At 47.4% G+C, this 25,144-nt stretch overlaps 1 protein-coding gene across 3 annotated transcripts in view; it reads right to left on the reverse strand.

Moving 5' to 3' along the window:
• The window catches only part of LOC142557372 (NACHT domain- and WD repeat-containing protein 1), a 110,366-nt gene that overhangs the window by 9,743 nt on the left and 75,479 nt on the right, over positions 1–25,144 (reverse strand). The gene's annotated exons all lie outside the window — the stretch shown is intronic.

The raw sequence follows: 25,144 nt of genomic DNA on the forward strand, positions 1-25,144 counted from the left end.
GGCATGAAATACAGACATTGCAGTTCTTTGCAGAAAAATATAGTTCAAAGAATTTCTATCCAAAAATGAAAATTTTTGAATTAATAGTGGCAGATATATTCAGGCAAGATGTACACATTCCTATGCCTAGTATGGGCTGAAGTTGTGTAAACTATTTGTATTTAAATAAGAATAAAAAAACTATTGACACATTGCCAGAGGTCATTAGGTACATAAGGTATGAGAAGGAGTATAACTAACAGGGATGTGTGAATAATATTTTTTTTAATAGCAAATCGAATATCCAGTCATAATTGATTTAGTCATTAAAATTCATAGCTGGTACTCTGAATTTTTAGTAATCCAGAATGACACTGGGATTATTGACAAGTGAATTTGAAACATACAGGTATCACCTGTTGATTAAAATGCTAGTCAGTGGGCCAAAAATATGAATGTATTGATAAAGCTATCTAAAAAACCTTGCATGCTATTCAGGAACTATTTTAAACTACTCTATTTGAATCCAGTGCTATCACCATTCACATCATATGTATTCATCAAATATATTCATCACCATCACTAGGATCATCTTCAATGTATGTTTCTTTCGAATAAAGCATTGCGATAATGGCTGCCTCACAAGTGGTGAAGGTGCTCTTTTGTCCCTCTGTGCTATATTATTCTAAGCTTCCATGGAGCTTCATTCAGGTCACCACTTGCTCTGTCTGTCTGTCACCATGAACCAATAGGAGCATGCAGGACCCTCCAACCTTGCCACATCTACTTAATCAGCCACTCACACTTGAACTGTCAGCACCTGACAGTGCATTCCACACATATGCTGGTCTCTATGGTGATAATATTGAAAATTGGCTGGACAATTATGTGCAAGTGAATTCGTTTAACTGGAAGGACCATCTATCTCACCAATGATAGGACTCAATTTCTCAACCACAAGCATGCCTCTCCTGACTGGTTCACGTTAAAACAGCATTTGGCAGCTTTTTGGCATACCAGCCATTTATTCTGGGGTTGCCAAGAGAAATCTTTAGAGATACATGAAACTTCACAAGACGTACACCTCTCAAGTTGAAGGTGTCCCTGCCCTTTGTTGCTGTGCCGAATCAGCCATGAAAGAGTCTGATTGTATTAATTTGTGTCTTAAAATTGACCAAGCCCATCAGGTTCAATGCCTTACTGGCCAAGAACCTGACCAACATTGACAATTTCATTGCCACATGCCAACCTCTCGATAAACTGTGGGTAATGAACTTACAGCCAGATGCTTGTGACCTGCATTCCCCTTTGGGTTTGGACCTCTCTATGTTGACTTAGGCTGTAGTGGAGAAAGCTATAGCTACATGGCTTGCCATGTCCTCCTACCACCCAACCCCACTCTTCTGATGCTGGACTGCATGAGATAATCACAGAGAAGTTGGTAAGTGTACCCTCCAGACCTTTGCCCACTGGCCAAATGTGCACAAGATGTTGCCATGCAACCTGCCTTCATTCTAACAGTGCCTCCTAGTCCTGCTTGCGAGCATTTTTGAGAGCACAAATCGACCATTTGTCATGAGTGCCAGGCAGACCTACTAATCCACCTGGCACTTACCCTGCCCAATTAGTTACTCTTGCAGTATTTACAGGAATATCTTCCGTTTTTTTTTTTATCTGTCGCGGTGGCTTAGCAGCTATGGTATTGCACTGTTAAGCATGAGGTCGTGGGATCAAATCCGAGCCGCGGTGGCCGCATCTCAATGGTGGCGAAATGCAAAAATGCCCATGTCCCGTGCATTGGGGGCACGTTAAAGGGACACTAAAGGAAAATATTAAGTCAAGCTAAAGTGATTGATTAGTGCTCGAGAATCTCTAAGGCATCAATATTATCGCGAACAGAGCCTTAATAATCGAGAAATTGAGGTAGACGAAGGACATTATTAGAGACTCCCCAGGGACATTCAAATACTTGCCCGATGATGAAAGCACTCCTCAGTTAAATTCTGTCACTAGTACTCAACCATTCGTTGCAAAATACATTCTTGTATTATAAGACGAAATAAAATGCTACTTATCCAGTTCTATTTTATATTTAGAAAAAAGAACTCAGTGAAATTACCCTTGGCAACAACGTGGGCAGTAGAAAGGTTTCGTTTTCACTCAATTCCATGCCGCCCACGCTTTTGCGTTTCAGTAATTCCATTATCGCATAGTGCTGCGCTGGTTTTGCTGGCTCACGAAACTCGCACGAACTGCAAGTAGCAGAGAATTCAACTTCCATGTGATGCTGCGGGATGCCCAAACGGTCTACGCCACTTGAAAAAAAAGCAGCTGCAGCGGCGAGTCAACCACTCTGTCTTGGCTCGGTATCGCCGTCTGTCGAGGGCCGTTTGCAGTTTTACTCACCGACGGCAGCAAAGGGTTGTTATGGCATATGCAACATCACCACTTCCCCGGTTGGCGGGGAAGTGGTGGCGGGAGATTTGAATTTGAAAAAAGGTATTTAGACCCTTAACGTGCAATTTTCTCGTAAACTAAGTATCTTCTTAGCACAAAGCAAGCGTCGCGAGGTTTTTGGAATGGTATTTAAACAGTCCACGTCGACTTAGTATTTGCCTTTAGTGTCCCTTTAAAGAGCCCCTGGTGGTCAAAATTAATCCAGAGTTCCCCACTCCGGTGTGCCTCATTATCAAATCGTGGTTTTGGCATGCAAAACCCGAGAATTCATTCATATCTTCCAGTCTCATCAAAAATGCCAACAGGACAAATGCTGCACCTGTGACATACTATGACATACATATGTTGCAAGGGACAACCTTCCTCCCCCTGGACGCTACCAGCACTGGTCGTCACTAACATCCTTTTTCTTTTTCTCTTTGTTCTCCTCTCCCAACGCTTCTTGCAATCACCGCCTGGGGCGCTGCTGCTTTCCTTCCCCCTCCACTGCTTCACATTGCTCCTCTGGTCATCCACCCATGGTCCTAATTACTGTTTGGAAATGCAGAAATTTCTGGAGGGAAAGCTGCACTGCATGTAAAGGCTACAATTCGCCTCGAGCATCCATCCAAGACATTACCAATGTGAGTATCAGGTGTGCCAGTTCAAGCAATGGCTGACATGGGAGCTGCTATTTTTATTAACATTAATCTGTGCTTTTGTTTCTGCAAACTTATCACACCTAACCTTGGAGCCTGTCCACGGAGTGCAAATGATGTTATTTGACCATCAATGCAGTGAACCATATGAGTTTTTATTAATGGGATCTGCGAATGTACTCAGTTCATAGTGCTGATTTCATGTGCTCAGACATTCATTTTAGGCTGAAACCTTCTCCCCCTTATACCTGCTTTCATTCACAGTCTCATTCACATGACAGAGATTCGGTGATCAACTGACATGTACGAGTACTGCCTTTGCTTACTGACCATTGCCAGTTGTCTCCAGCCATCTGATCATGATCAACTTTGTGCTATGATTTTCAGCATCATTGATGATGACATTAATTGCTCTCTCTGCCTCGTTCACTTTGCCAACAGCACTGCCATTTTGGCTACACTCAACATAACCACTTAGTCGATTCTGCTTCGTTTTTGTTGCTACCTTCTGCACTGTTTCACCTCCACCACTAAGGTGTAGATTTCCACAGAATTGATTTGCCATATATAGTGTTCCTGCACTTCAGAGTTGATTAATTTGGCCTTGCCCTGCAATGTGCCCACCTCCAGTTAGTCTACTGGTTAGCTCAGACGGTACAGTGACTACCGAGTAAAGATGTCAGTCATATGTTCGATTATTGAACCAGGACAAATTTTTCTTCAGCTGCGAAGCTTTCTTTGTGAAAAACTTGTATGGGGTTACTTTGTAGTTTCATACTACATTCAGGTGGATTTCAACTTTACAGTTGTTGCTCTTTGTGCTGGCTGTCAATGCTCAAGAACTTATCTGGATGCCTTGGTCACTAGATACTTCAACTGAGAGAGTATGGCATTGATGCCACCTACAGACCTAGAAAGAAACATCAGGATGACCAATGCACTGTCTGACTGCCGACTACCACCACCTGCAATGTCTGCTCACCACCTTCAATGAGCAAGTCTGAAGATGTGCCTTTGGCAGTTCTTGTACTCACAGTTCTCAACCTGCTTCCTTATCACCACCCTCATACATTTGTATCTTGTTAACATGTCAACTAGTACTGCCGTGCTATTTTACCAATTGTCTTCATAATTTGCCTTGTCCTCCTAGCCAGAGGCTCTATTGGCAATTGAAAAATTCAGCTTGAAAATTATATACTCAACCAGTACATGTTAAATCCCAAAGTGCACCATTGAGTTTTTCTCATTCCCTGCTCACTTTGTGCACATTCTGGAAAAGTTCACAATGATCCCATGGCTAGTCATTTTGGTTTCCATAAAAACAATTTACTGCATCCACAGATGCTTTTTCTTGCCTGATCTTGCCACCAGCACAGCCAAATATGCTGCTTATTGCATGCTTTGCTGACAGACCTGTCTTATGTCCCGATGCTGTTTTCGCTGTTATTGCTGTTGACATGTATAGACTCACACACACCTGTGTTTGCAGTAATCAATGCATACATAGTAACTGCAGTTGACCTTCGTCTTGGAAGACATACTTTTATGCCACGGAGGCCTATGTGTCCTTATGAGTGATTGTGGCAAGAAGTTTGTCAGAATTTCTCAACCAAGTCCTTTGGGCATCCAACACCATGCCTAAGATGACTTCAAGCTACTAACCTCAGAGTAATGGCTTCCCAGATCACTTTAAACACACACTGTACATAATACCAATGTAAATCAGACTTGACCACACCAATTTAGGGTGCCATTCTGCCATTTGTGAAACACTGCTGTTCAATGCACTATAGGTTATTCACAATTTTTTCCTAGTTTACAACCAGTTGCTAATCTCTTTCCTTGACATATGGGGAGGGGGGGGGGGGGGTATTCTGTAAGAGTCCACCTAGTGAAGTGTCCATTTCGGCCGCTGCTTGATTTGGTGCAGCTGTACGAGCGAGGAGGAGACGAGCGGCCCTAGCCAATCAGCAGTGGCCGAAATGGACAGTCCACTAGGTGGACTTTTACAGAATACCCCCCCTGCTCTGCCCCCATGGCCTTTTTGGCAGTTGTGTTCCGAGAGTTCCTCTCTCACCTTGCCAATGGCTTCGTATGGAATTTTTACAGACAACTCTTGTCATATGTGAACCATAGGTGTACAATTTCGCTGCTTTGCATCACATGTGTGGTACCACTGTAGCCGAAGATCTTGCATCGGTCCGTCTCCTTTGAATGTGCTATTAAAAGAATGTGAGTAGTGTGCCAAACTCCTTCCTCGATCTGCGCTTCTGCTAAAAAACCAACAAATGAACCTTGCTGCCTGTCATTCAGTGTTGACTGAAGGCATTTAGCAAGCAACTTCATACTCAATACCAAAACGCAGCAAGAAAAAAAATTTCTTCTGGTATGTTGCCTGTAGGCAATACGTGTCTATAACAGGTCAATGCTGTGCGCCCGGTACACTTCCAGGTCACGAACGACAGGCACGTTATCAGTGCGACGTGGCATGCTTGACAAGAAAGTAGCAAGTACAGTTTTCAAGACAGGAAACGCAAGCAAGACAGATGACAATTATTGTTTAGGGACAAGATGCACCCCAAAGGGTGTAAATGTTTTTTTTTTTTAGAATGCACTATTCATCCATGAATACTTTGTTTAGTGCAAAACAACACACACAAGAAAGACGACCAGGACAAGGCGCTACTCTCAACTGACATCATTTTATTGCGTCACTCCTTTATAGAACAGCTGAAGCGAGAGGAACATGCGCAGTGAGCACCAAGCGGTGGAGCTACCAACATCCGATCCCAAGAGCGCACTCATGCGACAGAATCCAAAAAACCAAATTCAGCGCTGTACAAGGTTAAGGAAGGCACACTAATGCACTGTGACCCCAATGACTGAATGAAGAATGCTTCCGATAACTCTCGGGCGGTGGTGTCACGGCTCTTTTTCAAAATCGTGGTATCACGAAACATGGGTTTGCACTTGCATATTTTACAATGCTGAGCCAAATGGGAACCTGTGCCTGTTGGTATGGATCGCTCATGTTCTCTAAGGCGCTCGTTAACACAGCGGCCTGACTGCCCTACATACACTTTGCCACATGACAAGGGAATCTTATAAACCACACCGATGCTGCAATCTACAAACTTCGCGAGGTTCTTTTCACAATCTGGTTTTTTACTTGTTTTACAAATACGGCTGCACAACATTGACAGTCTCTGAGGAGCAGAAAACACTACCGGAATTTGGTATCTAGTGGCAACATTCTTTACATTGTGAGCCACTCTGTGGCAATACGGCACAACTTCAGGCCTCTTCTTTTGTGTGATGCATTTACTTTTGTGCCGCTTCCCTTTCAGTTTCTGGAGCAATACCTCTTAGACTGACGTCACCACCACACTTGGGTAACCAGCAGCCTGCAGCCTATTTAACTGTGCAATGAAACTCAAGTTCACAGAGTGATGACAATATTTCATTAACGAAGATTCTAGACACATCAAAGTAATGGCGCGTTTCACAGTCTTTGAGTGCGCAGACGCGTAAGGTAATAGTTCCTTACGTGCACGTGGCGAATACATCCAACAGGCATGACCTGTTTGTAAGGATAGCTGCAAATCTAAAAACTGGAGTTTACCGTCCCTAGATAGCTCATGTGTGAAAGTTAAACCTTTGCCATTGTCATTGAACAGAGTTAAAATGTCAGCTACCGTAACGGAGCATTCATTGTTAGTCTGTTTTATCACAACAAGAAAATCGTCAACATATCTAAAAATTTGAACTGAGTCATTGTTTAAGACACTCTTAAGAGCGCGGTCGACAAACGATAAAAAGATATTACAAAGAGCAGGCACCACACACGAACCATTACACACACTATTTTTCTGGATAAAAAGGTTATTTTCGAACCGGATAAAAGTTGCACTTAAATAAAATTCAAGAAGGGACATGAAACTTTCCGAGGACAAACCGGTCGCATTGCGAAAATCTACCTCACCACATTCTTCTATGCATGTCATCACACTGCGAAATAGCTCATCATGCGGTATTGAATAGTAAAGATCTTCGACGTCACCAGAAAAGATGTCGGCTACTGAATGGTTGTCTTCCAGAAAGGAAACAACATCGAAAGAATTCTTTATGCCATAAGGATCGTCAATAGTTAAATGCTTCAACTGTTTTTGCAAAAAGCGGTTGATGTGTCTAGAATCTTCGTTAATGAAATCTTGTCATCACTCTGCGAACCTGAGTCTCATTGCACAGTTAAATAGGCTGCAGGTTACCCAAGTGTGGTGGTGACGTCAGTCTCAGAGGTATTGCTTCAGAAACTGAAAGGGAAGCGGCACAAAAGTAAATGCATCACACAAAAGAAGAGACCTGAAGTTGTGCCGTATTGCCACAGAGTGGCTCACAATCTAAAGAATGTTGCCACTAGATACCAAATTCCGGTAGTGTTTTCCGCCCCTCAAAGACTGCCAATGTTGTGCAGCCGTATTTGTAAAACAAGTAAAAAACCAGATTGTGAAAAGAACCTCGAGAAGTTTGTAGATTGCAGCGTCGGTGTGATTTATAAGATTCCCTTGTCATGTGGCAAAGTGTACGTAGGGCAGTCAGGCCGCTGTGTTAACGAGCGCCTTAGAGAACATGAGTGATCCATACCAACAGGCACAGGTTCCCATTTGGCTCAGCATTGTAAAATATGCAAGTGCAAACCCATGTTTCGTGATACCACGATTTTGAAAAAGAGCCGTGACACCACCGCCCGAGAGTTATCGGAAGCATTCTTCATTCAGTCATTGGGGTCACAGTGCATTAGTGTGCCTTCCTTAACCTTGTACAGCGCTGCATTTGGTTTTTTGGATTCTGTCGCATGAGTGCTCTCTTGGGATCGGATGTTGGTAGCTCCACCGCTTGGTGCTCACTGCGCATGTTCCTCTAGTTTCAGCTGTTCTATAAAGGAGTGACCATAGAGTTTCTCACTACATTACCTAGAGGGAAATCTGGCGCTGCTGCACTGTGGTATGCATGGGAATGCCGGTATATTGTGACTTCGGATTGGCATCGTTCTCGTAGAGACAGGACACCTTGAAGATGCGCTTGGCAAGTACCGTTCCATCTGTCACAATGATTCATTTTTTACTAAAACAGCACGTAAAAAGCTGTTTTAGCTTTATTATTACGCGAAAACATGTTTTGTTTAACTATGAGAACTTGTTATTGTGTGTACGACTACATGTTACGTAAAAAGTATCAGCGGGCCGCTAAAGTTGGAGGACAGACGACAAGGTTCGTGCTCGCTTTGAAACAGTTTGTCGTCTGTTCTTGCTGCTCTTCGCTTGGTCATGCATTGTAGTTGAGTAAAGGTGTACTATACGTGAATGGAAACATTTTATGAAGATTTTACTTTGAGAACGCGTTATTTTCGTAGTCATATCCACGTTTTAGACGAAGCCTCTTGCAACACCAGCCAACACGAGCCTCGCAGACACATATACCGTCATTCCCATGACGGCACAGTGCCCCCTTAAGAAACTCCCATAGACGGTGGCGCCAGATTACCCTCTAGGTGTTATAGTGAGAAACTCTATGGGAGTGACGCAATAAAATGATGTCAGTTGAGAGTAGCACCTTGTCCTGGGTCGTCTTTCGTGTGTGTGTTGTTTTGCGCTAAACAAAGTATTCATGGATTCACACCAACTAGCCTGCCAACGCATTGTGCTGCACTATTCATCCCTGGTGTTACTGTAAGCATGCTTTCCTTCCAAGCAAAATGTCGGAATTATGACTGCCTTGCAATATTCGATTTGGTGCCATTACTATTCATACTTGAGTTAGGTTCAAAAATCACTACTTTCACACTTGTGAATTCATTCGCTTCACATGATGCACCGTCAAACACAGATCAGCATGAACCTTGAAAAGGAAGGATATCGCTTCTTCTGCTGGTTCCTTAATGCAATATTAAATGTAAACTTTTTTTTGTAAGAAGTGCACATATTCAAGTCAGACTATACATGACAATTAAACTTAATGAAGGTTATAAGAGCACAGGTGCATATGGATAAAAGCTACAGGGCACAAGTGTCAAGACAGTGCCTAGAGAATTGAGCAGCAAGCAGAAATCCATTCCTTGATATACTGTTGTCTGACTTCGTAAAAATGATTTCAGTTGCTGTCAGCTTTACAGGTTCCAAAGAAAGTGAAACCATTCACAGCACACCATTTGGGAAATGTTAAGGCTAGAAAACTTGTGTAAAACAGCACATTATATTAATAAACTCTGGTCATTTTCCCTTAAATTTTACAAACTTTTCTAAATATATGGATAATACTCCAACAGCACAAAAAATTATTCCTGCAAGGTCAGTAGCAATAAAAGCATGGTGGAAATTATCTCACTTGCTGCTAAAAGGTTCAAAGTTGGGACTCAAATCTTTATTTTGTTATGTTATTTTAGGAATTCACTTCAGTTTATTACACAGTTTCTGTTCTACAAGATAGCAGAAAGCATATTACATTTAGCTGTTTTCTTAGGGCAAAATATTTTAACGATTAATTTTACATTCTTTTCACCCTTCGTCAATGGCTCAACCCACGTGGCCAATCTAACAAAGAAACTAAATAGAAAAAAACTGTTACAAAATATGACCCCTACTTTCTCGCAGATGTTTGTTGAACCTGGTGGAAATAACACATCTCTGCTCTCAACAGCTTGAACTAATAACTTAAAGGTGCCCTGAACCACTTTTTATCGAAGAGCAGAAATGCATTTGAAGTTAAAATAGCCTGTTTCAGAAATACTTTGCCGTGAAAAGTACTTCAGTGTGTTCAGCAGACGAGGAGTTATTGGCAATCAAACACTGCCTTCACAGTGCTTCCGCACCTTTTTCAATGCCTTGCACTGCGAAGGCTACGGCGGAGCGTGGCGTGTCCACAACACTGCATCTTCTGTCATTGTGGTGCGCAGTTCAAATTTGCTTTTGGAGGTTAATGTAGACGCTACTACTTCAGATTTTAGTGCCTACGAAACACCAAACGTAAGCCAAAGGCGGTTGTCCTCAGTGAGCTGCAGTGCGCTTAGCCAGTGGACTCAAGGTGGCACACCATGGCGGCCACGGTATCTACGGTATGTTGCAGACCGCAGCTACATGCAACTGTAGTGCATATGTGCAGCATCTGTTTTGTGCACAGCAGGCCTTGAGTGCATGCTTGCGCTCATATGCTACAGTCTGATCATGCTACGTAGTATGGACTGGCTTTGTCCTTCACCAACTTGACCGACGAATAGTAGCCACATCCAACTTGCACATTTTTGAAGCGCTATCAATTAGTCTGCCAAGGTGTCTAACCAGGAGCAGCCAGAAGCAGCCAGAAGTGAGCGCGCGCTGGCAAGCATGCGTGTGGTCTAACCTTAAGTTTTGCGTGGTTCGAGGCCAGTTGAGCGTTCAAAACGATAGTGGACGTTCTTAAAATGGAATCCAAGGAACCAGGAAAATTGGTTCCGTTTATCAGGAGTTCCATTTAATGAGAAACAGAGCTTGTAGACTGCATGAATACAAAACCAACCAACCATGAGGATGGTGTTCCGTTTAAGCAGCAGTTCCATTTAAGCGATTTACATTTATCGAGATTCCACTGTAGTTGAAATTAGCGAGGCCCGCCGGCCATGACATCAATAAGCAGGGTGGCCAAATATCAATTCCTACGCGGGTTCCCACAGCCAAGCGTACGTGAGCAGACGATAGTCAGCTTTTTTCGGAAGTACATAATTATTATTGAAATTTGAAAGCACATTTTCGTGTACTTCAGCCTGTTTATTGAACTTCGTCAATAAGTATACACAGTAATAGTAGGAAGAAGTGCACTGATCCAAACACCGTTCTTGATTGAACTCAGCTATTGGCCAATAGCAGCCGCATATGGGAATACACTTTATTATGAATTAAAGCGTCCAGGAGAGAATGAGGAGTAGGTTTCTGTTGAAAAGAGAGCATTTGAGAGAAAGCTGACTTTGCATTCCACTTGCGAGCTGCGCATGGCAGCATAACTTTGCTGAGATGCTCACAGCAGCATATGCTATCCACAGACTTTTTTCACCAAGCCTGAGGGGTGGTTCAGGACCCCTTTAAAGCTTTAAAGGGGAAGGGTTAAAGCAACCCTTCCCCTTTACTTAATGAAGGGATCGTCGTAGCCGACGCTGCTTGGCCGAAACTGGATTCATGCACTGGGCATTCGTCTGCCAGAGTACCCGGAACCCAGCCTGCATGAGGTGCAGAGCTGCCAAATCTGCCAGGACCATCAGCGAGCCTCGCGTCATGTGGAAAGCACCCTCTGGCCGTTCCCACAGAGACCCTGGTCCCACCTACATGTGGATTTTAGGGGACCCTTCAAGGGCCATTACTTTCTGGTGGTGCTGAACGATGACTGACCGCCGAGCAGCCGTGCTCATCGGTGTTTATTGCAGTGCGGTGACCAATGTTGCCTGCCGAGCTTAGCAGGCCACCGAGCCTGGCAGCGAACGAACATTATGCCTGAGGGGGCGTCACATGCTTGCCACACCCCCTTACCCCCAGTTTGTTTAAAAAACAAACGTCCATGTTCTAAATATGAGGCTCTGCCTCCACCCTAGCTGGGTCGACGCTGCCTGCTATCCAGGCGAGTAACGGTCCGGTGGCCCCCACCGTCAAGTACTCCGCCTGGGCACCGGTGTTGATGGGTCGGGTGTGGCAATGCCGGGTGCTGCCTGAGCCAGCCTCGCTCCATCTGGAGGGTCTGCAGTGGTCGGCCTTGTGAGTGGTGCCCGACTTGACACTGGCCCATTGGGCACCGCACCACTGGCAACGCTTGCCGCCTCCGCGGTGGGTGGTGCTCCGCTGGGAACGACTGGTGTTGCCGCTAGTGCTCCTGCGGGCTGGAACTCTGAAGTGGCAGTCGAGGGTGCTGGCCAGGTCCCGAGGCGAGGCCTGACATGGTCGGCGTGTCTGTGCCACATGGCCCTGTCTGGCATGCGGACGAGCAGCGATGAGGCGCTGGCAGGAGACACCCCCTGTTCGGCAGACCAGGGTGGGCCAGGACGGAAGTTCCTGGCGAAAACAGGAGCTCCCGACTCTGGCAATGGACCGGGACGGCATCCCTGGTCAGCAGCCAGCTTCTGCTTCAGCTGCTTCAAAAGCACTGTGGATCGGAGGTCCGGATGCAAGATGTCCAAGGGTGTCTTGACCATCCGACCCAGCAGGAGCTCACAGGGGACACGGCCAGTGTCATCGTGGGCCGTGGTCCGGTACTGAAATAGTATCTGGGCTATCTGCGTCCGGAAATCCCCAGTCTGGTTCTTCTTGAGCTTGTCTTTGATGATTTGCACCACCCGCTTGGCTGCACCATTTGAAGCAGGGTGGTATGGCGGAACCACCATCCAGAGGATTCCGTTCTTCGTCAGCCAGGCCAGGTACTCTGCACTGGCGAAGGCAGGACCATTGTCGGACACGATGACATCCGGCAACCCCTGGGCGGCGAAGACCTGTCGTAGTGCTGCAATGGTCGCGCCTGCTGATGGAGTGGTGACAGGTAGAACCTCCACCCACTTCGAAAAGGCATCCACCACCACCAGGAAGTAATGGCCCTTGAAGGGTCCCCCGAAATCCACATGTAGGCGGGACCAGGGTCTCTGTGGGAACGGCCAGGGGGTGCTTTCCACATGACACTAGGCTTGCTGATGCTCCTGGCAGATTTGGCAGCTCTGCACCACATGCAGGCTGGGTTCCGGGTACTCTGGCAGACGAATGCCCAGTGCATGAATCCAGTTTCGGCCCAGCAGTGTCGGCTACGATGACCCCTTCGTTAAGTAAAGGGGAAGGGCTGCCTCCCTGTCGCCAAAACGAACGCTGACCTGTGCCTGACCCTGGACCTGGGAGAGTTGCCTGGAGGAGCTGCGCAGTATCATGCCCGAAGCCTCGACGGACACGCCGAGGAAAGTACGCTTGAAGAGTTTCCCGGCCATTACTGACACGCTGGCCCCTGTGTCCAGCTCCATGGAAATTGGGTGCCCACAGATTTCGACGGTCAGCATGTACGGCGGCACAGACGACGGTACAAAGCCTGTGTGCCACATGTTGAAAATCGGCGGGTCCTCAGCCATGACGTGGATCCTGGCCGCGGAAGAACTTGAGCCTGCTGCCGCACGCCTGCGCCGTGTATTCTTGCGACGGCTACCCTGGCCCCGGGCTTGTGTGGTACCTGGGCTTGAATCAGGCTGCTGCTGCTGCTGCTGCTTGCTGTTCGTCGTCCCCCTTCTGCATACACGTGCCAGGTGCCCAGTTTTCCCGCACGTGAAGCATTGTGCTTGAGAGAACTGGCACTGTGAGGAGGAGTGGGCACCACCACAGCGACCGCAGGTACTGCCCTTTGTCGCCAACTTGTTGACCGCGGCTTAAGCCGACGGTGAGCCAGTCGCACGGAAAATCTCGCCGGCGTCCTTGGCGGCAGCTTCCATTGCCAGCGCTGCCTTCACGGCGTCGTCCAGCGAGGGGTCGGGAAGCTCCAGGAGTCGCGTCTGCATGGCGGGATTGTTGATTCCGCAGACGAAGTGGTCCCGGAGCAGCGAGTCCAGTTGGTCCCCGAAGGCGCAGGCACTCGCTAACCCTCGTAGTGCAGCAACGAACTGCCCGAGGGTCTCTCCTTCCCGGCAGCTCCGGTTGTTGAAGCGGAAACGCTCCATTAGTGTGGATGGTGCTGGGTTAAAATGCGAGCGCAGTATGGCGAGCAGCTCACCCAGCGTCTTAGCATGTGGCGTGGCTGGCTTGAGAAGGTCGAGCAAGAGCCTGAAGACGAGGGTCCCACAGCTGGCCAGGAAAATGTCTGGCTGTTTGGCCTCGGGTGTGTCGTTTGCCCGGAAGAACACGTGGACTTGCTCCTCGTAAATTTGCCAAGCGGACCCATCTCCCTCGAACGGCTCGAGCCTTCCGTACAGCGGCATGGCGGCAGCAACGGGCGGCGGTGTTTCGCCGCTCACGGCGGCGCGGGACGATCTGTGGGTACTCGTCGCCAGTGTCACGAGGATCCCATCTTCGTCGCCAGTGTCACGATCCACCCGGGTTCATGAACAAGGGAGGGGTCGAGGCACCCTCCGATAGACGGACGCTCCGCAGCGTGGTGGTGCTGAACGATGACTGACCGCCAAGCAGATGTGCTCGGTGTTTATTGCAGTGCGGTGACCAATGTTGCCTGCCAAGCTTAGCAGGCCACTGACCCTGGCAGCGAACGAACATTATGCCTGAGGGGGCGTCACATGCTTGCTACACACTACTATCGGCATGCTATGTCTTTAACAGTTATGTGCCGATGTAACCAACTTCAATGTAATGAAACCATCTATGGAGTAAATCATTTTACTTTTCATAGCCTGGTGTCTATAGACCACCACATATTTTAGCCTCAATATAACAAAGTGTGTTTAGCCACGATTTCAATGTAATGGAATTTCCACACAGCTGTGAAGGAAAACTGGAATTAAAATTAGAACTGTAGTGCACACACCAGTGGCCAAATGGCTGAATCACACATGGTTTTTTGCAGATGCACGAGAATGGTGTTACAAGGTAAAGCCATCCCCAGATGCAGGCTCAGATATTGCACTGCGCATAAGGTTACGTGATGAAAAGCTACTAGTCTGTTCACATGAAATGAAAACAAAGTGTTTCAGTTGATAGAGCCCATGTACATTTAGGATGGCGTGGAAGCATTGAAACCTTACTACACAATTGTATACAGTACCCGCAAAGCGTGGAGCTCGTGCATGGATGTGCAGCAGTTGGCCTTACCTACAGAAAGTAGTGTACATATGCTGCATGAATGTGCCTGTGCAGCATAACAGGACAAGCTGTTGCCATGGGGGAAGGAAAAAGACTGGGAGCATGAAAACAGGCAGCTAGCCTTGGCAGGCCTACTTGCTCCATGCCTATCCCCCCTCTTTCTCCTTCCCTTTAGGGTCCAGCGGCAGCTGCCTCTTGAGCAAGAGGTCCGCATACACTTGCCGGACTTCTCAAGGCATTCTTTGATTCATGGTAGCTTTTAGTGATGCCTGTATCACTATAGGCCTGTGGAAGTTACTGTTTGCCTATCACATGGTGCAGGTTAACCTCCGATGAGCCTTCCTTTGTATTTTTATGACTAGGCTTCAATATAGCCATGTGACACTCCATCTTAGCCTATTGCTTCCTCCATGGCTGTAGCATGCTGGGATAAGTATTTTGCTGATGCTTAGTCGATGAGCTTCCCTCTAACAATCAAATGAAGAAACAACTGAAGAGGAAACTGAAATGTATCTATGTACCATGCCGATACCATGCTGTTCAAAGGTTAAACTGTCCTCAGGCATTACACCACGTGTGAAATGGTGTGACAAAGAGAAAGAAAAAGAAGTAGAAGCTACTGAGGTTTTCAAGCGAAACATGTATGTAACGGGAGTGTAGCAGTCGATAACACTTGCTAAATTTTCATGCAGCACAGAAGCAATGAAAGCTTACTGCATAAACATATGAAAGTCATGGTACACAGTGTGCATGCACTGTCTACGAAAAATGACGAGTGGAAAGTGTGACAGGGCAAGGCATAGGGCATAAGGAAACTAATTTTGTGATAACATCAATGCTTTAAGTCTGCAAGTTTCCCACCAAAGACTATCAACTGTGGAAACATCTGAATAGAAGACTGATACACCTTTGTGCACTGCATTGATACTGCACAAAGATTGTGCAGTACGTGCTGCATAGCCACAGTTGAGGTGTGAGCTTGGAAAAGACGGCTGCAGCACATGCACAGGCGACTTCCCTAATATTTCTTTTTCTGAATTACTCAGCCCAATATTTTAGAGTAAGGCCTTTACAGAAGAATACCATATGGTACTTCTATGAAATGAAATTTCAATGTAATGAAATGCCAATTTTGTCACTTCGTCATACAGTTGTACCTATATAATGAAATTCCCGACATAACAAAATCTGTAAATTTTTATAACTTCTCGTCCATACAACACCATGTATTTAGAACCTCAATATAACAAAGTGCATTTATACACAATTTCAATATAACAAAATTTCACTGACACTGCAAAGGAATACCGAGACAATAAATAGAAATTCCTGTGGATGAAGAGGTTCAAAGGGTTGAATTACAAGCGGTTGCTGGCGAACACTCCTCTCAAATTGTGCGCGTACCCATAATGATGGCATAGTGGCTTTGGCGTTGCACTGCTAAGCCCAAAGACGCGGGATCACATCCTGAATGCGACAGCCGCATGTCAATGGGGGCGAAATGCAAAAATGCCTGTGTACCATCCATTGCGTACACATTAGAGAACCTCTGAGGGCACTGGTGCACCAACTATTTTTTTAGTGGGTGGGCAAGTCACCTCTATATATATATATTGTAATGAAGAAGAAGAGCACAGGAACAACGCCAGCCAGATCGTCTCTTCCATGCCTGCTGTGCAACCAGTGGGCCAGCCGGATCGCCAGTGCTTGGCACGAGTGTGAGCCATTCGAGCTACCAGCTGTTCCTGCTCTGCGTCACCTGCCTCCTCGGTTACGAAGAGACGTTACCATCGGAACTGTTCAGTGCACCCATTACAATTGGTGGAGGTGCGGGGTACTCAAGAACATCTACACCCTGGAACTCCGGTCTCGGACTCTGCCTCCCGTCATGCCCGACTCTCGCCAGCCGACGCCGCCGCCTCCCCCCGTTGCCTGCTCTGGCGCTGTCCCGCAACGCCATCCAGCGGTTTTCAGCAGTACGGACGAACAGGACGTCAATGACTGGTTGGCTACGTACGAACGGGTGAGCTTGCACAATCGATGGGATGATACCGCCAAGTTAAATGCCGTCATATTCTACCTAGCGGGAGTGGCTCACCTGTGGTTTAAGAATCACGAAGCCGACTTTCAGTCCTGGTCCGCGTTCAAGACCAGTTTCGCTGCAGTTTTCGGTCGCCCTGCCGTCCACAAGTTGCGCGCCGAGCAGCGGTTACGAGAGCGAGCGCAACAACCCGGTGAAACATTCACCTGTTACATCGAAGAGGTTCTCGACCTGTGCAAACGTGTGGATGCTTCTATGCCCGAAAATGAGAAATTAAAGCACATTTTGAAGGGCATCGCCGATGACATTTTTCAAATGTTGATTGCCAAGAGTCCGCGCACCGTAGCAGAGCTCATAAACTTGTGCCAAAGCTATGACGAGTTGAGAAGGCAACGCGCTTTGACCAGGCACCCCTCAGTGGCTGACGAGGCCCTCTCTTCCATGACCGTCCTCCCTGATCGCTGCCCCCTGCTCACACAAATCCAAGCTTTCGTGCGGGAGGAAATTGCACGTCAGCTCTCTCTAATGCCCTTTGCTGAGCTACCCCAACAGCAGCCGCTGCCTTCACAGCCACCTACACAGCTCGCCCCTACGCTCCGGCGGGTTATTGAAGAGCAAGTTGCTGAGGCCCTACCTATGCAGCATCAGCAGTACCCTGTCGCCGCGCCACTTACCTACGCAACCGTCGCCGCGCAGCCTCAAGTTGCTGAGGCTCTACCAATGCAGCATCAGCTGTACCCTGGCGCAGCGCCACCTACTTACGCATCCGTCGCCGCGCAGCCTCCTCGTCAACCACCCGTTGCGCTACATCCACGGCCGCTACCACCCGTTCGTCATCCCGTTCATCGACCTGCTCCTGCGTTTGCTAATCCTTGGCGCACACAAGACAACAGGCCCATATGTTATGCCTGCGGTATTCCCGGCCATGTTGCACGACTCTGCCGCCGCTGCATGCTGCACTCTGATGGGTTGGTGCAGTCGCCTCCCTACGCCGACGTGCAACCTTTTCAAGACGCTTATCTTAGTCGGCAGTCGAACAGGCCACCAGCCGAGCGCCCGGTCCTTCCACGTCATTCGCCTTCCCCGCGTCGCCGCTCGTTATCCCCCTTGCGTCGGCGCCCGTCACCCACGCAAGAGGAAAACTAAGCGCCGCAGTTCAGGAGGCAAGAACTGCGTCGCCATTGATCTGTACAAGTCCTCCATTGTCGCCTTCGAACGTTGTCGATCTAACTGTGGACGGCCTCCCTACCGTTGCGCTAATTGATACTGGAGCAGCCGTGTCTGTCCTAAATGAACGCCTCTCTCGCGCCTTACGAAAAGTTACGACGCCACTTTCTGGGTTTTCTCTTCGCACAGCAAGCGCCCAGCCAGTGCAGCCTTCAGCAGCTTGCACAGCTAGAGTTGTTATTCAGGGCGTTCTCTATATTGTGGAGTTTGTGGTTCTTCAGTCCTGCTCTCACGACGTGATACTTGGGTGGGACTTTCTTTCGCGAAATAACGCCGTCATCAATTGTGCACGTGCTGAAGTCGAATTATCGCCTCTGTGTGACGTACCCCTCGTCGGCGCCACATCTCTTCCCGCTAAGCTAGTCCTTCGGGAAGACATCACCATACCGCCGTACTCATCTGCCGTTGTTCCCGTCTTCTGTGGCGCTGTCTCTGGAGGCACTGTCCTCTTCACTCCTTCGGAACTCTTCATCACCCGCAAAGATGTTCCCCTCCCTTTCGCCACGCTTGACATTTCAGCCGGACTCAGCGCCATCGTTGTCTGCAATCCGCTTCCTACAGCCCTGACGGCTCTTTGCGGTGAAGCACTTGGCCATGTTCAGCCTCTTGATGACATGTTTATAACCGACGTGCCGGACGCTTCGTATACAGAGCTCACTGACTTCTGTGCACTTTCCACTTCTGCTCCGCCATCAGGTGACTTATTCACACCTTTCATTGCCAATGACCTTCCGAGCAGCGCTCCCAGCTTCTTCACCTGCTTGCCCAGTTCCGTTCTTCTTTTGATGTCGCTCAGCCTACTCTGGGTCGCACGTCAACCGTCAGCCACCACATCGACACTGGCTCCAATGCGCCATTGTGGCAGCGCCCGTACCGCGTATCCGCCAAGAAGCGTCAGGTGATCAGTGAGCACGTGGACGACATGCTTCAGCACGGCATCATTCGACCTTCCAATAGCCCGTGGGCATCACCGGTGGTTCTTGTCACAAAAAAAGATGGTTCCATTCGGTTCTGCGTCGATTATCGCCGTCTCAATAAGATAACGCGCAAAGACGTATACCCTCTACCGCGCATTGACGATGCTCTGGACAGCTTGCAAGGCGCTAAATTCGTCTCTTCGTTGGATTTACGCTCGGGCTACTGGCAGGTCCCGATGTCAGCAGTTGATCGCCCTAAAACTGCATTCATTACGCCAGATGGTTTATACGAATTTAATGTGATGCCATTTGGCCTATGCAATGCACCTGCTACCTTTCCTATCCGAACGACCTATCCTCCTGGTCTCCTGCATGCGACACCGCGTTCGTGACCTTACGCCGTCTCCTGACGTCTCCGCCTATACTGCGACACTTCGACCCCACCACCCCAACTGAAGTGCATACCGATGCCAGTGGTATTGGCCTTGGCGCTGTCCTTGCGCAGCGCAAGTCTGGCTACTCCGAGTATGTCGTTGCTTATGCCAGTCGTGCGCTGACCAAAGCGGAACGCAATTACAGCGTCACAGAAAAAGAATGCCTGGCCATCGTTTGGGCACTCGGGAAGTTTCGCCCTTATGTATACGGCAGGCCTTTCAATGTGGTTACTGACCATCACGCCCTTTGTTGGTTATCTTCTTTAAAAGACCCGTCTGGACGCCTTGCCCGCTGGGCTCTGCGCATTCAAGAATACGACATACACGTCATATACCGCTCCGGTCGCAAGCACACTGATGCTGACGCTCTGTCCCACTCTCCGCTGCCTGCTGACGCGGCCTCCCTCTCCACCATTGAGGCGGTATCCTCGGTCGACATCGACACGTTCGCATCAGAACAGCGCAAGGATCCTTGGGTGGCCTCTCTTTTGGATCTCCTTTCTGGCTCGCCTGCATCTCCCATCTCCCGCTCCCTGCGTCGCCAGGCTGTCCATTTTGCTGTCCTGGATAAACTCTTGTATCGACGGAACTACCAGCACGATGGTCGCCAGTGGCTCCTGGTTATCCCTCAGACTTTGCGTTCCGACATGTGCGCGTCTTTCCATACTGACCCATAATGTGCACACACAGGCGTTTTGAAGACGTATGAGCGCCTGCGGCAACGTTACTACTGGCGCGGAATGTTTACTTTTGTCCAAAAGCTTGTCCGCTCGTGCCCGCAATGCCAACGCCGCAAACCTCCGCCTCATCCAGCCCACGGATTATTGCAGCCGCTTCCGTGCCCTGCTCGTGCCTTCGACCGTGTGGGAATTGACCTGTACGGGCCGCTACCGCTAACACCCGCTGGAAAACGATGGATTATTGTCGCAGTTGACCACCTTACATGCTATGCCGAAACCGCTGCTCTACCTGCAGCGACCGCCAGTGACGTTGCATCCTTTCTGCTCCATCGTTTCATTCTTCGTCATGGCCCACCTCGGGAGCTGCTGAGTGATAGAAGCCGTGTGTTTCTGTCGCAGGTGGTTGAAGCTCTGCTTGCTCAATGCCGCATAGTTCACCGGACCACCACGGCGTACCATCCTCAAACTAACGGACTTACAGAGCGTTTCAATCGCACCCTTGGTGATATGCTCGCCATGTACGTTTCATCGGAGCATACAAACTGGGACATCATCCTCCCATTTGTCACGTACGCATATAATACTGCTACACAAAGTACCACAAGATTTTCTCCATACTTTCTTCTCTACGGTCGCGATCCTTCCCATACCATCGATACGGTTTTGCCTTATACACCAGACGCGTCAGAATGTGCTCCCGTTTCAGCCGTCGCCCGATACGCCGAGGAATGCCGTCAATTAGCCCGAAAGTTCACCTCCGCTGACCAACAACGACAAAAAGCCAATCGTGATGGCGACGCTACGAATCCGAACTTCGCTCTCGGCGCCCTTGTCTTGTTGTCCGTGCCTTCTACCACGCCTGGACTTTCGACAAAACTTCTCTCGCAGTATGATGGACCATACCGCATCGTCGAACGGACCTCTCCCGTCAACTATGTCATAGAGCCGCTTACATCGGCATCCGACAAGTGCCGCCGTGGACGGGATGTTGTTCACGTGCGCCGCCTGAAACAATTCTATGACCCGCTCGTCTCCACGTCGTAAGTCGCCAGGATGGCTCCGCTTTTGCACCGGGGGTAATTGTAATGAAGAAGAAGAGCACAGGAACAAGGCCAGCCAGATCGTCTCTTCCATGCCTGCTGTGCAACCAGTGGGCCAGCCGGATCACCAGTGCTTGGCACGAGTGTGAGCCGTTCGAGCTACCAGCTGTTCCTGCTCTGCGTCACCTGCCTCCTCGGTTACGAAGAGACGTTACCATCGGAACTGTTCAGTGCACCCATTACAATATATATATATATATAGGAAAGTGACATTCGCAGTACGTGCCATCTGGGGTTGCTCTGCCACCACTACTCTGTCCGCCACGCCAACAACGGAAGCTGCACTACCCTGCATATAGTTTGCCCTTTGACTTCTGCATTACATGTTCATTTTTTGTATGCTTTACCACAAAGCCCGACATGGAGGGCTCCTTCCAAGGGGAGCGGAGGTTAGGTTAGTGGCATCGACCTATAAACAATGACACATTCTTTTATATAATATGTTAATGACATTGATTTGTTGGAAAATATACTTTGGAGGTTATACAACAGTTCACGTTCATAACTGGGTGGAGAATGCATGCACATAGTGGGCCCAGGTGGCACATATACTGTAAAGTTCGCCTCTCTTGCGGATTATCCGATTGCCATTGCAATAAGAAAGGCTGAAAAAGGCGTCAGTGAAATTTATCTTTGTCATGAACAGATCTAGTTTTCAATCGTACATTATGAACCATTACAGTCTAGTATTTCCAACATTTTAGGAAGCATGTCACTGAAGTACGACAAAAAAGTCACTAAAACGCTTGCTATAACTGTGAAGTAGATTTTATGAATGTAGATATTTTGAAACACTCTAATGTAAGCTAGCGTGAAGTAGATATTTTACCTAGGTGTGTCATGTTGGTTTAATGTTCGTGGAGCTGAAGGAAAACAGGGAATTTACCAACAGAGTATAGAGGGCTTTAGCTTTAGTAATGTATTTACTATAGGATAGGTGAATACTGAAGTTTCGAATATGAATGGCTGGTGTGTAATATTTTATTCGTATTCGAAAATGAACTATTCAATATTTTTGAATATAAAGACAAACCAAATATTTCGCAACAACCGACTGTTCAAATCGGGTTACTGTTCTCCACCTGCTGAACAAAGTATCGCAAATTATAATTATCAGAAGTAAAACAGCGACAAGGTTCTTGACGCAATGCAGAAACCAGATCGGTAATGCAAGCGTTGTGTTCAGTTCTGCGGGACCCCCCGCGGTTGCTTAGTAGCTATGGTTTTGGGCTGCTAAACGCGAGGTCACGGGATCGAATACCGACCACAGCAGCCGCATTTCGATGAGGGCAAAAACACCCATGCACTTAGATTTAGGTGCACGCTAAACAACCCCAGGTGGTCCAAATTTCCGGAGTCCATGGACACTACGGCATGCCTCATAATCACATCGCAGTTTTGGCATGTAAGACCCCATAATTTAATTTTTTCTTCGGTTTTGCGGTGGAAGTTTTGCGCTGGTTAACACTCTCCTTGGATTAGATATTGTATACATACATGAATACCCAAGACTGCATGGACGTGAGAGCTGCCGTCATCGCCGTATCACAATTTGTAGTGCAACGCGCGCGTAATGCAGAGGTTGTGGATTCGGCTCTCACCGTCAGCCCCAAAGTTGAGTTTTCCTCCATTTCCCATTAGCTTCTCATTTTTGCACTTCAATTAGAAACTACAAATAATTTATCCTATGCTTTCCGTTTCTTCATTATCTGTTGTTTTCATATAGTTCTGACTAACAAATGCGTGCGAGCATTCATACAAACCAGGCCCCTCGGTTTCCTTTCTTTTCGTCCAATACTTGACAATTGGCTATACTGCGCTTATGGCCTACCAATTAGTCTTTCGTGCAGCCTAGTCATGCAGGAGTTTTATCTGTTACGTTACAACCAGTGATGTTTTTTTCTTGTAAAAGGCTCCGTGTTCTTTCTAGGGCACACAAATACCTCCTTAGCATTTTTTTTCCTTTTCCATAACTTCTGATATTTTTCAACAACTATTTATTATGCATTTTTGAAAAGTTGGTCAGTTTCAAATGCCTGTCATTCTTGAAAAGCTTGTTTGCCACCAGGCTTAAAGAGACCCTGAAACGATTTTGACGATTTTGTACAAATGTACTGAGTTGTTAGAGTAGGTCCTTCTGATTTTAACCCTTTGACGGTCAATGACGTAAATATACGGTGCTGCGAACAAGTCCGAAAATGGTCGATGCCGTATATTTACGGCGCCGTCTGTACGTTTAAAAAGCGCGCCAATTTCCTAACTTTTTCTTTTCTGTCATGTGCTGCCACTATGTGGGGATATAGGGAATTTTTTTCGCGTGCCTCCCTCTCTTGGCTTTCATTGTATGGTTTGTTTTAGCGCTAGTTTGCTCTCGCGTGTCTATATACTACCGCTCGCACATTGGGGCGCGCACGTGCAGGCAGCCGTTTGAATTTTGTTTCGCGGGCGGTTTCGGCTTTTTGCGCTCGCAAAAGTGATGCCTATCTCATTACTAATGGCTCAAAGGGCGACCGTTTGTTTCTCGCTTGTTTAGTGCTCACAGGGCTGCGCATAGGAAGGATGCCACCGTGCATGCATTTCCGTTTCTTTCCTTTTTTTTTTAAAGACTCGCAAAAACTAATTGCCCTAGCTGGTTGGCGATAAGATGAAGATTAGCGGAAGTTTGTCACACATGTTGCTTTTTTTGATGGGCACACAACCAAACAGTTTTCTTGAGTGCACGCACCTACGCAGTTCGATTACGCTATGGACGTACGTATTAGTGTACGAGCAGGAACATTTGAGACTTGCGAAATATTCTAGTGTGCGGATTTTCAAAGCCTTGGACTATGTGCATAAAAATGCATCAAAATTTTAATTCTGATAAGCTTATTTCATTTTTTATTGTTGTTATTCATGAATGAAGAGTGCATATATACCAACGCAAGAGATTTTTTTCTCTCACTTTACGGTCACCCTAGAAAAATTACGGTAAATTTTTTTCGAAATAAGTCCCTAAGAAGAATTGGAATCTGCAATATAAAAAATTGACCCTAGGCGGTCGCATATGGCGAAAAAAATCGACCCTTAAAGGGTTAATGAGAGCAGATCCTTCTGATCATTAATTGACGCATCTATGTGCTCCACTTAGGTTTTACAAGGTTTTAAAAATGTACGTTGCTGCTGATCGCAGTACACTGCTCGACGGAATTTTCAGCCACCCCTACCCATGTGACGTAAATCACACAATTGACATCATTAGCACGAGCTATCCGATTGGCTGCCTAGGGCGTGTCATTGATAATTTTTCCACCTTTATGGTGAACAAATGATATTCGTAATAGTTGGAATGTTACTTAATTTGTTTCTATAAAAAGAAAGTAACAGATATAGAATGCAGAAGAACAATTTCTCACTACACTTAAGCACTTCCAGCACACAGAAAGCGTCGTCTGCTTGTGTTACGACGTACTCCATTTTGACGAGAGCTCCGCAGTCAGAGTTGGTCTCAGTCTTTTCGCGAGCACTATGATTCAATTTTGTTGCGTTGTGGACTGCAAACGTAGTAACTGGCAATATGTCAAGCTGCGACATCGTGTCCCTCTGCAAGGCAGCAGACGAGCGAACTGGCTGCAGCGCATCGGACTGCCGCTACCCGATCGGCACCAGGATTTGCGCTTTTGCGGCCGTCACTCTACACCAGAAGATTACTAACGCAATAGCAAGGGGACAGGGCCTGCCCGCTTGACTGTGCGGTGTAACGGGTTGAGCAGAAGCGCAAATGTGAATGGTCTGCACGGTGCAGCCACCTGGTGGCACAGAGCTCAACCATACGCAGTAGCAGTAACGAAATGTATTCTTTGTTGCTGGTGTATATTTTTCGCAGGAGTGTAATCATCA

The sequence above is a fragment of the Dermacentor variabilis genome, chromosome 1, assembly GCF_050947875.1.
Source record: "Dermacentor variabilis isolate Ectoservices chromosome 1, ASM5094787v1, whole genome shotgun sequence".
NCBI lineage: Eukaryota > Metazoa > Arthropoda > Arachnida > Ixodida > Ixodidae > Dermacentor > Dermacentor variabilis.